The sequence below is a fragment of the Leptidea sinapis genome, chromosome 1 (assembly GCF_905404315.1).
Source record: "Leptidea sinapis chromosome 1, ilLepSina1.1, whole genome shotgun sequence".
Taxonomy (NCBI): domain Eukaryota; kingdom Metazoa; phylum Arthropoda; class Insecta; order Lepidoptera; family Pieridae; genus Leptidea; species Leptidea sinapis.
Window position 1 is genome coordinate 15,875,206 of NC_066265.1, and position 12,745 is coordinate 15,887,950.

The window sequence follows — 12,745 nt, forward strand, 5'->3', positions numbered from 1 at the left end:
TATTAGTCGTACTTTAAGTGTCTCGAGAATTGGTATGTTTGTTTTTTTATTCGATTATTCCGTTTATGAATAGCTAAACTAACGCATTAATTTTATTATAATAATAGGCAGTTGTGAAAACCCACTAAAACTCCTAAATACCAAATAAGAAACAATTATAAATAGCAAACAAGTTAAACAATAATTAAGATATTCGAATTTACGACTGTAACATTTAAAACAAAGTTGAAGTTCTCTTCTCACTGTCGATTTGAATAATATATTCAAATCCATATGATGGAAGTTTCGTGATTAGCGCCTTGAGCCTCCCTTTCTTTGCTATATCCAAACTTACTAGCAATACCTGTACTACAGCTCAGGAGTAAATTTAGAATTGACTCCGTGCCATGCTATCCAAAAAAGCAACAAGTACTTGTAAGTAGTATTTTTTTTTAATGCGTTGTACGACAATAAGGGATGAGACGAGCTAGACGTTCAGCTGATGGTAATTGATGCGTCCCTAATTGATCCCTGTCCATTACAATGCAGTGCCGCTCAGAATTCTTGAAAAATCCAAAAATTATGAGCAGCACTACAACTGCACTCGTCTCCTTGAGACATAAGACGTTAAGTCTCGTTTGCTCAATGATTCCACACGCTACGACGCCCTTCTGACCGAAACACAATAATGCTTACACATTATTATTTCACGGCAAAAATAGGCGCCATCATTTTCGTGCCGGGATCCAAACAATATAAACTAATAATTGTTTTGTAAAATTATTAAAATGTATGTAATCAAAATTGTATTTACTGTACGTTTTGTGAAATAAAGTAAGGAAACACAAAAAGCTTAATGTACATGTAACTGAATCTATTTGTTATTCAAGGCATGCAAGCCGAAGGGTATAAAGGTCTCACTATAAATTCCATCATTATAGTCTTGTTAGGATGTTAAGATGTTTCTAGTTATTCTACTCGAACTCATTGAAGTTTTCCAATTGTTATTCTTGACTTAGCACTTATGTTAATAAATAATAACTGTGATAAGTCATCCATTGAGATTGATGTAGTAAAATAAGGAGATATCATTTGTTGCCTACAATTTGGAAATACTTTTTTTGCGTTCTAAGAGATATCATATCTTTATACCTACATTCATCATCATCACCATCATCCGTAAGAGGTCCACTGCCGGACAAAAGCCTCCCCCAAAGATTTCTACGACTATCAGTCCTGCGCTGCCCTCATCCAAAGTATTCCGGCGATCTTCCAACCAACACTGCGTCTTTGGGTACCTGGTCGCCATTTGAGGACTTTATTGCCCCGACGGACAGATGGCCGAACTATGTGCCCTGCCCATTGCCACTTCGGTTCGGTTTCCTTTCTTTTGGTTCTCCTACGGATCTCCCCATTTTCTGATTCGATCGAGCCCTCTCCATTGCCCTCTGAGCGACTACTACAACTACTCGCTTTCAAACTTAGCGAGATTATACTTCATCGCCAATTGCCATGCTGTAATATAAATTTCTTTTTTTACTTAAGCAGTCCCGCCGCTTATTACATAGTATTTACATCCTTTTTGGATCTATGTATGAGACTGGCGAAGATAGTGTATTATAAAAACCAAAAAGTTTGCTAATTTCAACTCCAACCCAGTTACAGGGGCTTTGCCAGAATTTACGTACGTTTTTGTATGATATCCATGTCCATCGTTGTTATTGATTGAACAAATATTATACATCATGGAAATGCTATTTCTATCACAAATATTTTCTTAGGATTACGTTACAGGATTCTGCTTTTTATATAGCAGAGATATCATTTTGACCAATAAGATATGAAAGTCCTTAGATCAGCTCTAGCTGGCTATTTGTTTTAAAAAGAATCGTAGATATTTAGAGTTATCACCGCTAAGTTAATCATAAATATAACAATATTCAAAAAATTATAATTCATGAAGAATAGATAGATAAAGAAGAAGATAAAGAAAGGGAAACTTGCGTGAATATCTCATGACTATTCCACTAACCCATACTTGGCTGGGCTATATGCTGTTCGGGCTCAGGAATAATATCTGGGACTGTATTAAGGTTTCCTATAGTCGCCGGTTTTGGCTCTTTAAATAAATGAATTTATGTAAGCACTTGCAATCAACCAAGAATCATGAGGAAAGAAGTAAATGCAATCCACTAACCTTTGAACACTCCCACGTCACTCAGGTGGCGGCGGCGCAGCAGCTCCAACGGTCCTGACTCTGGTGTTCCAGGTGAACGTCACTGGCGATCGCAAGCTTGCAAAGTTTTATATGTAGACACTAGTATTGAACGTCAACACTAGACTTGATGATCACTGGTTACTCAGGGTAAACACGGTTTACATATGTAGTGCTATCGACCACGCCCGAGCAAAGATCAATTGTCTCTGTCCGCTTGTCAACCCAAGCGCGACTTGTGTCATCGGATATTGGAGCACGTACAACTACCCTCATGATTCCTTATAAAAATCAGCAAGTACCGTACATATGCTATCATGAAGTAGTTACAATTATCTATTAGGGTACGGCTGTAGTCTGTACACTATTCCATAAAAAGTAGCCTATACTGTGTTACAACACCGAAGGAATCTAAGTGAACGCCACACATCTATACTATTATTTCACCAGTAGAAGGCTCCTTTGCACCTCTACAGCGCCCCTCAGACTGAAACACAGTAATGTTTACAAAATACTGCTTCACGGCAGAAATAGGCGCCGTTGTGGTACCCATAATCTAGTCAGCGTCCTGAGCAAAGGAGCCTCCCACTGGTACATATATAGATCACAGTGCTTTAAACAAAATCCGTTCAGCTGTCTTTTATAACCATCTTTGTTGCATAGAAACTTTTACACTTACACCATAAGAAAGTAAAGAAAATGAAATGATTTTCGGCAGCATTGATACATTTTAATTGAAATCGGTGTCAAATAAATTAATTTACGCATAATGTCTCAACAACAAAATTTATAACATCGACAGACTAACAATGGAGTTATTCAACAATTTACGACGGTCGTATGGGAAGTGGGAAATGGGAAATGGAACTATGAATATTTCAATAACTATAATTGAAATTACGAATTCACGTAAAGAGATTGCTGTGAAGCAATTTCCGATTCTCTTTGTTTATGCTCTGTTGGTGAGTGTTCTGTACTAAATGTATACTATTAATATGTAATGGAATCATCAAATAATTTATTAATTAGAGTCTTTTGTGAAAGAGGAGGACAAACAAACAATTCCTGCCGCCAAATTCCACCTTCACCGACACGCCACAAATTAAGATATCATCCCCACCATCTGGATGTGTCCTGCGGTCCTCCACAGTACGGTTTTCAAATCAAAATCACTTTATTCATGTAGATCACGAAAATATTATTGAGTAATTATTAATTACATAAAACACACTTATGAATGTAAAAAAAATATTTTTTCTTATTGAATCTACCGTTACTTCGTAAAGAATCTTAATCTACCTATCGTGCAATACTCACCAAATACCTCTATTTACAATTTGACAATTCTGCTTAAACTTGTATTTAATATCATATATTAACATGATCTATAATTATTGATATTATATTTTTACTAACAGTAATCAAAAGCTCAATCCTTTCCGTTTTCAAGGAGCTTTCTTCCACGTACTACAAAGCTGTGGAATGAGCTTCCTTATGCGGATTTTCCGGGACGATACGAGATGGTTACCTTCAAAGAAAGTGCTTACACCTTCCTTCAACTCTTGTGACTCCTCTGGTGTTGAAAAAAGATTGTGTGGTTTTATGAAACCACGATAAAAGTGAATATTTTTTTCGCATTATAGACATTTAATTAAATTTTTTGGAATAATATTCTATTAGGGAATTAAAATCGCTTTATCAATCTTAATTTTATAATAATAAATAACAACATTAACAATTAACACTGACAAACAACATTTACATTAAACACTGACAAAAACAAACAATATAGCGTGGAGCAAAAACTCTTTAATTGATAAAACTTAGTACAGTTGAGTCTGAACTGATCACGACTGAACGGCAGTGGAGTTGGAAGTAAACTGGTCTCTCCATTGTATTTACAGAATCTACGAGTGTTATATCCTGCTGACATAGGTCTAACAGCCCCCCCCCCTGTTAAGTGAAAACTTACTATCTAAAAGTATACCTATATACTTATCTAGTCCACCCTCAACCGAGGTGCAATTGGGAGAGAAGATATTTCATTATCGTGTCATCCGTTTCCAAAATTCGTTTGCTTTTCTGAACCATCTGACAAAGTTGAATTTATTAAAAGATACAAAGAAATGACACTTGATATTAAAACAAAAAAATAGTATCTATAATAAGAAACACCTTCGTTTGTAGATGCAATGTCAACATAATGTTTCGCCCTAAGCCTGAGTGAATCTTGTATTATGCTTTAGGGATATTTTATGAATAGATTTAGATCGTCATGGAGCAAAATTTAATACTAAGCGAATCATTGTTGATAAAATTATCACTGAAATATTTGCCAAACTTTCACAATAGATCTACTGATGGTATGTTCAATAACAGTCTACACAATTAGTTTCGAAAAAAATGTGGTTTTCCTTGTAAAGTAATATTTAATAAATGTGACAACCCTAACTCCTCGCTTCAAACTCCAATATCATCTCAAGTCCGTTCAAAGTTGTGTCTAATCTTACGGCAAGCAAGATGCTTTCACTCAAAGCGTCTGTGTCGTGCTCACAAATTCCAAGCGGTTTTGATGATTGACACTGTAATACCGTAGGGTTGTCATGGGTAATTTTATTAAGTTAAATTTAAATTTACTCAAAACGACCTGAATGATCAGTTGGTGGACAATCAGGTGAGGACACACCTAGGATTCGTGTTGAAAGTTGAAACCTATATTACAATTAGCACAGATACGTAACAACACGATTTTCATCCTAGAAACTATATATATATATTGAAAATGGTCTTTGAGGCTCAATCACGCCTAAGCCACTGATCGTTTCGACATGGAACTACCACCATTCGATGCGAAATTTATTCTAGATGGTTTATGGTTGCTTATTTTTCGATATCCAGCGTTCCTTCATTAATTTAGCCCTTTTTAAAATTCACCCAGCGAAGCGGGCGGAACGGCACGTGATGTCATAATCGTGGCATCGTGGCAATAGGCTATGACACGCCTACGTAGAGATCCTTACTATACTTATTCTGGCCATAAATACTGTTACAATTAAAAATAAACAAAATAATACTTTTGAATTTGGAATCTGTCATTTTTATATGATTGATCATTGAGTTTTCTCATTTTGGCGCCAATACATTGTACAATATTTTTCGATATTAAAATGGAGGTGATAAAGAGAACCGAACCGCTGTGATTGCGTTACACAAAAAAGGAGCCAAATGCAATTTTTAAAACTGTCCATACGCTTGGTATTAGTAAAATGTTTGTGTACTGGGCTATTAAGAGGTACAACGAGACCACCTCAGTTTGTGACAGAAACAGATCTGGCCGTCCACATAGTGTTCGTACGAAAAAGGTGGTCAAAGCCGCTAGCCGATTCCATTATATGTTATGGTATTACCAGCTATGGCAGAACATTTAAGACCTACCTAGATAAAATACAAAACATGCAAATTAGGATAATTAAAGAAATAGTCTCCCCAGTAGTAAAAGAACAACATAAAGCGAATGAATATAACGATCTCTTCAGGCACTGTAAAATATTACCAATACACACAAAATTTAATTATTGTCTATTATGTATTCAAAGTAAAATTTGCCATAAAATAACCACTAGGAAAATCACAAATAATCACTTAAAATCATTAAAGTCCAATAACATTTATGGTTCGCGCACAACACAATATTTGGTTCCTCGGCTATTAAATGATATTGATCCATCTGTAAAAATTAGCATCACCAGAAAAATTTTTAGAGATAAGTTAAAATTACAATTTTTGAACACCCTGTAGCTTACATTCTAAGTGGGTCAAACATCGGGTTCTTTGTCACCGCCCACCGGCCGAGCGAATAGACATATCGCTGTGCGTGTGCGACGGAATAGCGCGATTGAAAGATAGCGGTGTCCTGTTTTCGCATAGAGATATGAATCAGCGATGACCGGTTGAATGCGAACATGATCTAATGATGCTTTGTTTGTAAACCTTGTGTATGTACTTACTTAAGTTTTTTTCTGTTCTTATTTTAATTATCATTACGAACTCAACTCATGTTAGCAATCCGGACAAATCTTCGTGATTTTTGGTTTGCTGTTTTATTTATATAAATTTGTAATGTTTTAAATAAATAAATAAATAAAAAAAAAAGCAGTAAGGTAATGAATTCGAAGAAATCCTGTAAACCAGCAAAAGATTTTACCTCGGGAGATGAAGATAGAACCTAGAACTATGTCGCGTATTTTAAAAGATGACTTAGAATTTGCAGCCAATAGGAGACGTACTGGTCATTTCTTAACTGATATTTTAAAAAAGAACAGGGTGGTGAAATCGAAACAACTTCTGAAGCGGTACGCTAAGGGAGGTCACTGAAAAAATTTGCTTACGAATGTGAAAATTTTTACAATTAAGCGACATCTTAACACACAAAATGACCGTATTTATGCTTAAAGCTCTAAGGAAGCTTGCCAATTAGTCAACAGAGTGCAACATTTGCACTATCCGACTTCAGTGATGGTTTGGTTGGGTACTATGAATATGAAGTACTGAGCCATACTTTTGTGAAAAAGGTATCGTCACAAGTGCATCAAGATACCATTCTTGAGAAGGTAGTGAAGCCCCTTAACAAAACCATGTTCAATAACCAAGAATGGTCCTTCCGGCAAGACTCGGCGACGGATCATAAATCTCGGTCTACACAGTCTTGGTTTGAAACGAACGTTCCGGACTTCATCAGAGCTGAAGACTGGCCGTCGTCTAGTCCCGATCTTATTCCGTAGGCTTGCGCTAAACGCCTTGATAATTTGGAGTCCCTAAAACAATCCGTACGATTAGCAGTGAAGAATTTTCCCATGGTAATAGTGCGTGCTTCTATATCAATATACAGTTATCAAACTGGCCTCAACGTTTAAAAGACTGTATTGCAGCCAATGGAGACCACTTCGAATAAGCTGTTTATATTTTAAAGTGTATTATATTTATGTCTTTAACTAACACACTGTAAGAGTTATAAATGTTATTTGCAATAGATTTGTTTTTGTTTCAATATTTATGGCAAAACTTGGTAGGTAGATGCTAGGACGCTTTTTAACACAGGCACTAGCCTGTTTCTGCTATCAAGCATATAAAGTACAGGCATTATTATGTATCGTTTTGACGCCGAAACCATACCAGAAATTACTGACCTAATGAGAATTAACATCTTTTGTCTCAAAGTGACGACCGCAATTACGTTCCTCAGAATGTTGGGCCCAATGAAGAGCTTTGAGTGGTACCGCATTGTAATGAGCAGGTGAATCATCAGGATATTAAAAAATGAAAATTTCGTGTATTTCAAATATTGCATAAACACAATAGCCAAGGCTTTCCAGTTACTTGTCTGTTTTTTTTATTTGTAATGTCTACTACACGGCTAAGTCGAGTTTATAACTCTTTTGTGGCGCGTTGTATATGCTTTTACAATAAGATCCCAGATGATGTTCAAAACAAATATATTACGAAATTCAAAAAAATTGTTAAAAAATGTTTGTGTGGTAAAGGTTACTATAACATAAATGACTTTCTTAATGATACCACTGATTGGGAGTGGAGCGACCGCCCATAGGCTATTGAATAACTTCCTTAGCGGATATGCACTACTGAGCGCTGGTTTGGCTGTCAGTCGGAATACTTATATAGTAAAACTAGCTGACCCAGCAAACGTTGTATTGCCATATAAAGTAATATAAAAATCGCGATACAAATATAGGTGTTGTTCAAAAAAGGGTGAAAATTTTAAGTTGCATGTATTTTTTAATGCTGAATCAAAATAAAAATAAAATAAACAAAATAGTCCAAAAATTAAAAAAAAAGGTTAGCGGTGAACATTCCTTATCACTAAGGGGTATGAAAAATAGATAGTAGCCGATATAAAATTTGGTAAAAATCAGTAAAGCCGTTTCGGAGGAGTAAGGTAACTAACATTGTGCAATCTCTGTTACATCTCTGCAAAAAAGCTTTAAATGATTAGCTAATATTTCTTACTAGCTGACCCGACAGACAAGTTTTGTCAATGGAATAAAAAGCGGCCAAGTGCGAGTCGGGCTCGCCCATGAAGGATTCCGTAGCAGAAAGTAACAGAATATAAAAGTTTCAATTAAGTTGTTGATGATACGGATCATCATATATTTTTTTTAGTTTTATCATTCTCTTATTTATCAAAATCGTAATGCGGTTCACAGAATACATCTACTTACCTAGTTTCAACAATATAGTTCTTATAGTTTTGAAAAAACGCCATGTTTGTGAACCCTAAAAATGATGTAAGTATTCGTGAATAATGTAGTTTTAAGCCATCGGATATGTGTGATCAAAGTTAATGAGTAAAAAAAGAAACAAAAACGTTTTTCTGAATGATTTTATAATATGTAGTAATAATAATGTGTTAAATCTCGAAGGGTTTAGACAGAGTTTTTTAGACGGATATATACCAGATGGCTTATTTTTTTAATGTATACAGTAAGAAAATTTATTGAATTAGGCGTTACTTTGCGGAAATCCATAGTTATACAAATGATTTAAGTTTTCTCTAGTGTTAATTCCGCCAGTATTTGGCAAAATGGTAAAATCTCGTCTCATCAGTCTCGTGCCAGATTTTGGCGAGATGTTGTCTCGTCCTGAGGATGCCTTGTGTAGAGGCGAAACACGTGTCGAATTGTTTTAAAGACAAATATTGGCGGAATTAGCACTAGAGAAAACTTAAATCATTTGTATATACAGAAATTAATAAAAAAACATAACAAGTCATATACTAAAACCTTCCTTGAGAACCACGCTATGTATTGGTGAAAAACAAAAAGCAGTAGTTTTTTTTAGTTTATCGCGAACAGACAGACAGACAGAAGCAGCAGAGGAGTTTGTTTTATAATATGTAGTGATGATGGGAAAGTCCTCTGATCACACTGACATGACAAGCACACGCAGTTTAAATATGGAACCCACGTAGGTCCAAACACATACGCACACGCTCTAACATACACACGCACACACATGCGTACACCATATAATAATATGTGTACAGATTCGTTGATCTGAAAAATTTTGCGTTTTTGTAATTTTTTTATTTATATCCATTACAAATACATTATTTGCGTTTCTATGAAAAAAATATTTATGTCAATAACAAATACACAATATATTATTGTTTACATATAGGTAAATAATCATTGTACATCAACAATATTCCTGATTATTACAAAGTTGATTTGAACTATATCTTTTCGAGAATATACTCGAAGTGACACGCCAATGGTCTGATGAATGGTCCTTCAAATGAAAAAAGAACATGATGAATGTTTCAATAAATTGTTTTATCGGTAAGATATTTCAGCTGAAAAATTGCTTACTGTCATACAAAAAGAAATCCTTTTAGAAGAAATAGCTATAGTGTTGTGTTATACATGAATGATAAATCTTGTTTGGTAGTTCCTTTGCAGATATTTTTTTGCAAACTATTATATAATGAAGGCATCACTTCTTATGTGACAGACTCGCAACATGTTCATTTGGTCATGAATGATACGCCCTGCCCATTATTTAGTAGTGTACCGATCAGGATTTTTGATGGAACCTAAAATTCTGAGAGGCGTGACAGTTGTGCTCGTCACTTTAAGACAGAATATTACATCAAAAGTGTTAATCACAGGGATTGTTCTGAAGAGCTGTTGACACGTGAATCCTGCTTAGTAATTAGAATCTCGATAAGCAGCGTTCCACCATAGAGCATCCAAATTTTTTTTTCCTCGTTCAACCAGTCCATGGAAAAATTCCTTGTGAGAGGTTTCCATTACGATGCGACATGAGTAGTCAAAGTCAAAGTCAAAAAAAATATTTATTCTCTGTTAAACTTTATAAGTTCAGTTTATGTTAGTTAAGTTTAAGTTTAATTAAGTCAGGATGAAGTATAAAAGTTACAATAGCATTCAAATGAGTATAACAATATTCATTAACAAAATTTAGAAACCTTAATTCCAACTATCTTTATCATTCAAATAATCTTTCACATTGTAAGATTCCTTAGATGTTAATTTATTTTTTATGATACATTTAAATTTTTTAATAGGTAGTATTTTAATATCATTTGGGAGTTTAATATAAAATATAACACAATCCACTTTAAAAGATTTAGCAATTTTACGGGCCTAGTAGATGGTACTTTCAAAAAGCATCTACTTTTACCTAAATGGCCGTCAAATCTTTTATGAATCCTCTGTTGGAGCTAGAGAAAATTAGTTGCAGTGACTTTCTATAAGGTTACCCATGATTCTCTCTCTATTCTAGTTAGAACTAGTAAGACTTCATAATGTATTCAGGGACACCGGTATATAAAGTTTTTCGTGAAATTGTAAGATCATCTGAGAGCGAATTGCAAACATGGGGCACACTAAAAGTTTTGCACTTCTAACTAATCGGAACTATTTGAATTTAGAATGTTATATTTTTTCAAACGTTGCAACCTTCTTAGTAATAAAAAAAGAATTGGCGGAAAATAATTTGTCAATTGTTTTTATCACACACCAACGGTCTACGTACGCAACGAAAATTGAATTAAGTCGAGAAGATTTTAGAACGATGATTAAAAGAATAGTATTTTGAAAATCATTAAACATAATATTTGGTTTATACTTGATTATAACATGTTGTTTTTTAAGTTATGCAAAACTTTGAGTGTTACCTAGGTATCGTTCTGAGAAAGTTAAAAGCTGTTTTGGATGTGTATCTTTTGTAGGTAGATGGTTATAGTAAAGAACAGCTTCTTTCAAAATCAAAGTTTGCGTAATGCTGCTTATAGTATGGGTAGTTATTGAAGTGTATCTGAATTTTTTTATGGCAATAAGGGCCGAGACGAGCAGTAAGTTCAGCTGATGATAATTGTAACGACCTGCCCATTACAATGCAGTGCCGGTAAGAAATCTTGAAGTACCCATAATTTTTTAGCGGCATGCAAACTGCGCTCATTACCTTGAGACATAAGATGTTAAGTCTCATTTGCCCAGTAATTTCAATAGCTACTGCTCCCTTCAGACCGAAATATAGTAATGCTTACACTTTACTACGTCACGGCATAAATAATCGCCTGTGTGGTACATTAAAATTTACGAGCTTATAAATATAGATTAATTTACTGTTTCGTGTCGAGACACTCGGCCCGTGGGGCCCAGAGGCGCGGAGAATGTTCAAAATACTATCTTCGCGCCTCAATAAGACTACTGAAAACCCAAGCGCTGGCAGCTATTTCGGTAAACGGATCAGCCTTGCTATCCAACGCGGGAATGCTACAAGTATTCTTGGTACGCTTCCACGTAATGATAGTTGTAATTTTATGTGGGCATAGTTTTGTAAATATATTTATAAGATTTGTTTTGTTTGAATAATAAATATTAATAAAATAATAATTGTAAACTTAAAACATTTTCTGTTAGTAACAACAATCTTAACTTGTAGATAAACGACCTAGAAATATGTAGGTAATCACAAACTATAACTGGCAGACATAATACAAAAGTTCGATTCGCATGTAATATTCCGGAAAGATAAATTACTATGAATCGAGAACGCTTTGTAATGCCGACATTACCAACCGCCCTGTGATCCATTATCCAAGCCACGCAAACAATAGGCACAGGCTATATAGCATGTACTTCACTTTGTAAGTGTTAGGTTTGATTTATAAATTATATCGATAAACGTTTCAAGAACTGCCAGTTTTCTCCCATATTTTGGGGAGGAAAAATTTATACATGAATATATTTTAGTATATAACTAACTCATTAACTATTTGACCGATTTTAATACTTACAAAATAACACTGAGTGACATGGGCTGAATGTAAAATATTAACAAAATTAGGAAAAAAGTTGACCCTAAAGGCCATACCTACTTAATTTGTGTTATTTTGAGCTCTTCGAGCTCAAAGAGTTACCTAACTGTTTTATGTTTATTGCCTGATAAAAGTTAAATAAAGCCCTATTTTTAAATTGTAATTTTCAAACGGCAATAAGTTTTGAATGATTGAACCAAATTTCGGTTGATGGCATTCGATGACATTTTTTTGAGCCTCTAAGTTTCAATTGATCGAACTGGATTGGAATTTTCGAAGTAATTCCGAAAAACACTTTTTTCGGTTTTCTTTCGTCAACGATAACTCACGAATGAATCAACAGATCTTGACAGGCCCGTTGGTGATCGACGTTGTTTTTTTATGTTAAGATCTTATTAGTTTTAGGAATCGACCGGTAAAACCGATTTAAAAGTTATTCCAAAAAAACACACTTACATTTTTTGTAGTTTTTTTGAAATTTCTTAAAGTCTACCGGTCCGAATTGGTCCAAATTGTCAAAATCTAAGTATGGTCAAGCCCTTTCGAATGGCACCAAATCGGTCGCACCATTCAAAAGTTATATGAGGTTTACATACATACACACACACAAACACACACGCACACACACACATACATACAGACGTACGGACACCATCTCGGGAATAGTCAGGGAAGCTTCCTAGGACCTGAAA

The 12,745-nt window shown here is 34.8% G+C and overlaps 1 protein-coding gene across 1 annotated transcript in view; it reads left to right on the plus strand.

Annotated features, from left to right (window-relative positions):
* The window catches only part of LOC126965168 (uncharacterized), a 320,537-nt gene that overhangs the window by 80,800 nt on the left and 226,992 nt on the right, over window positions 1-12,745 (plus strand). The window lies entirely within an intron of this gene.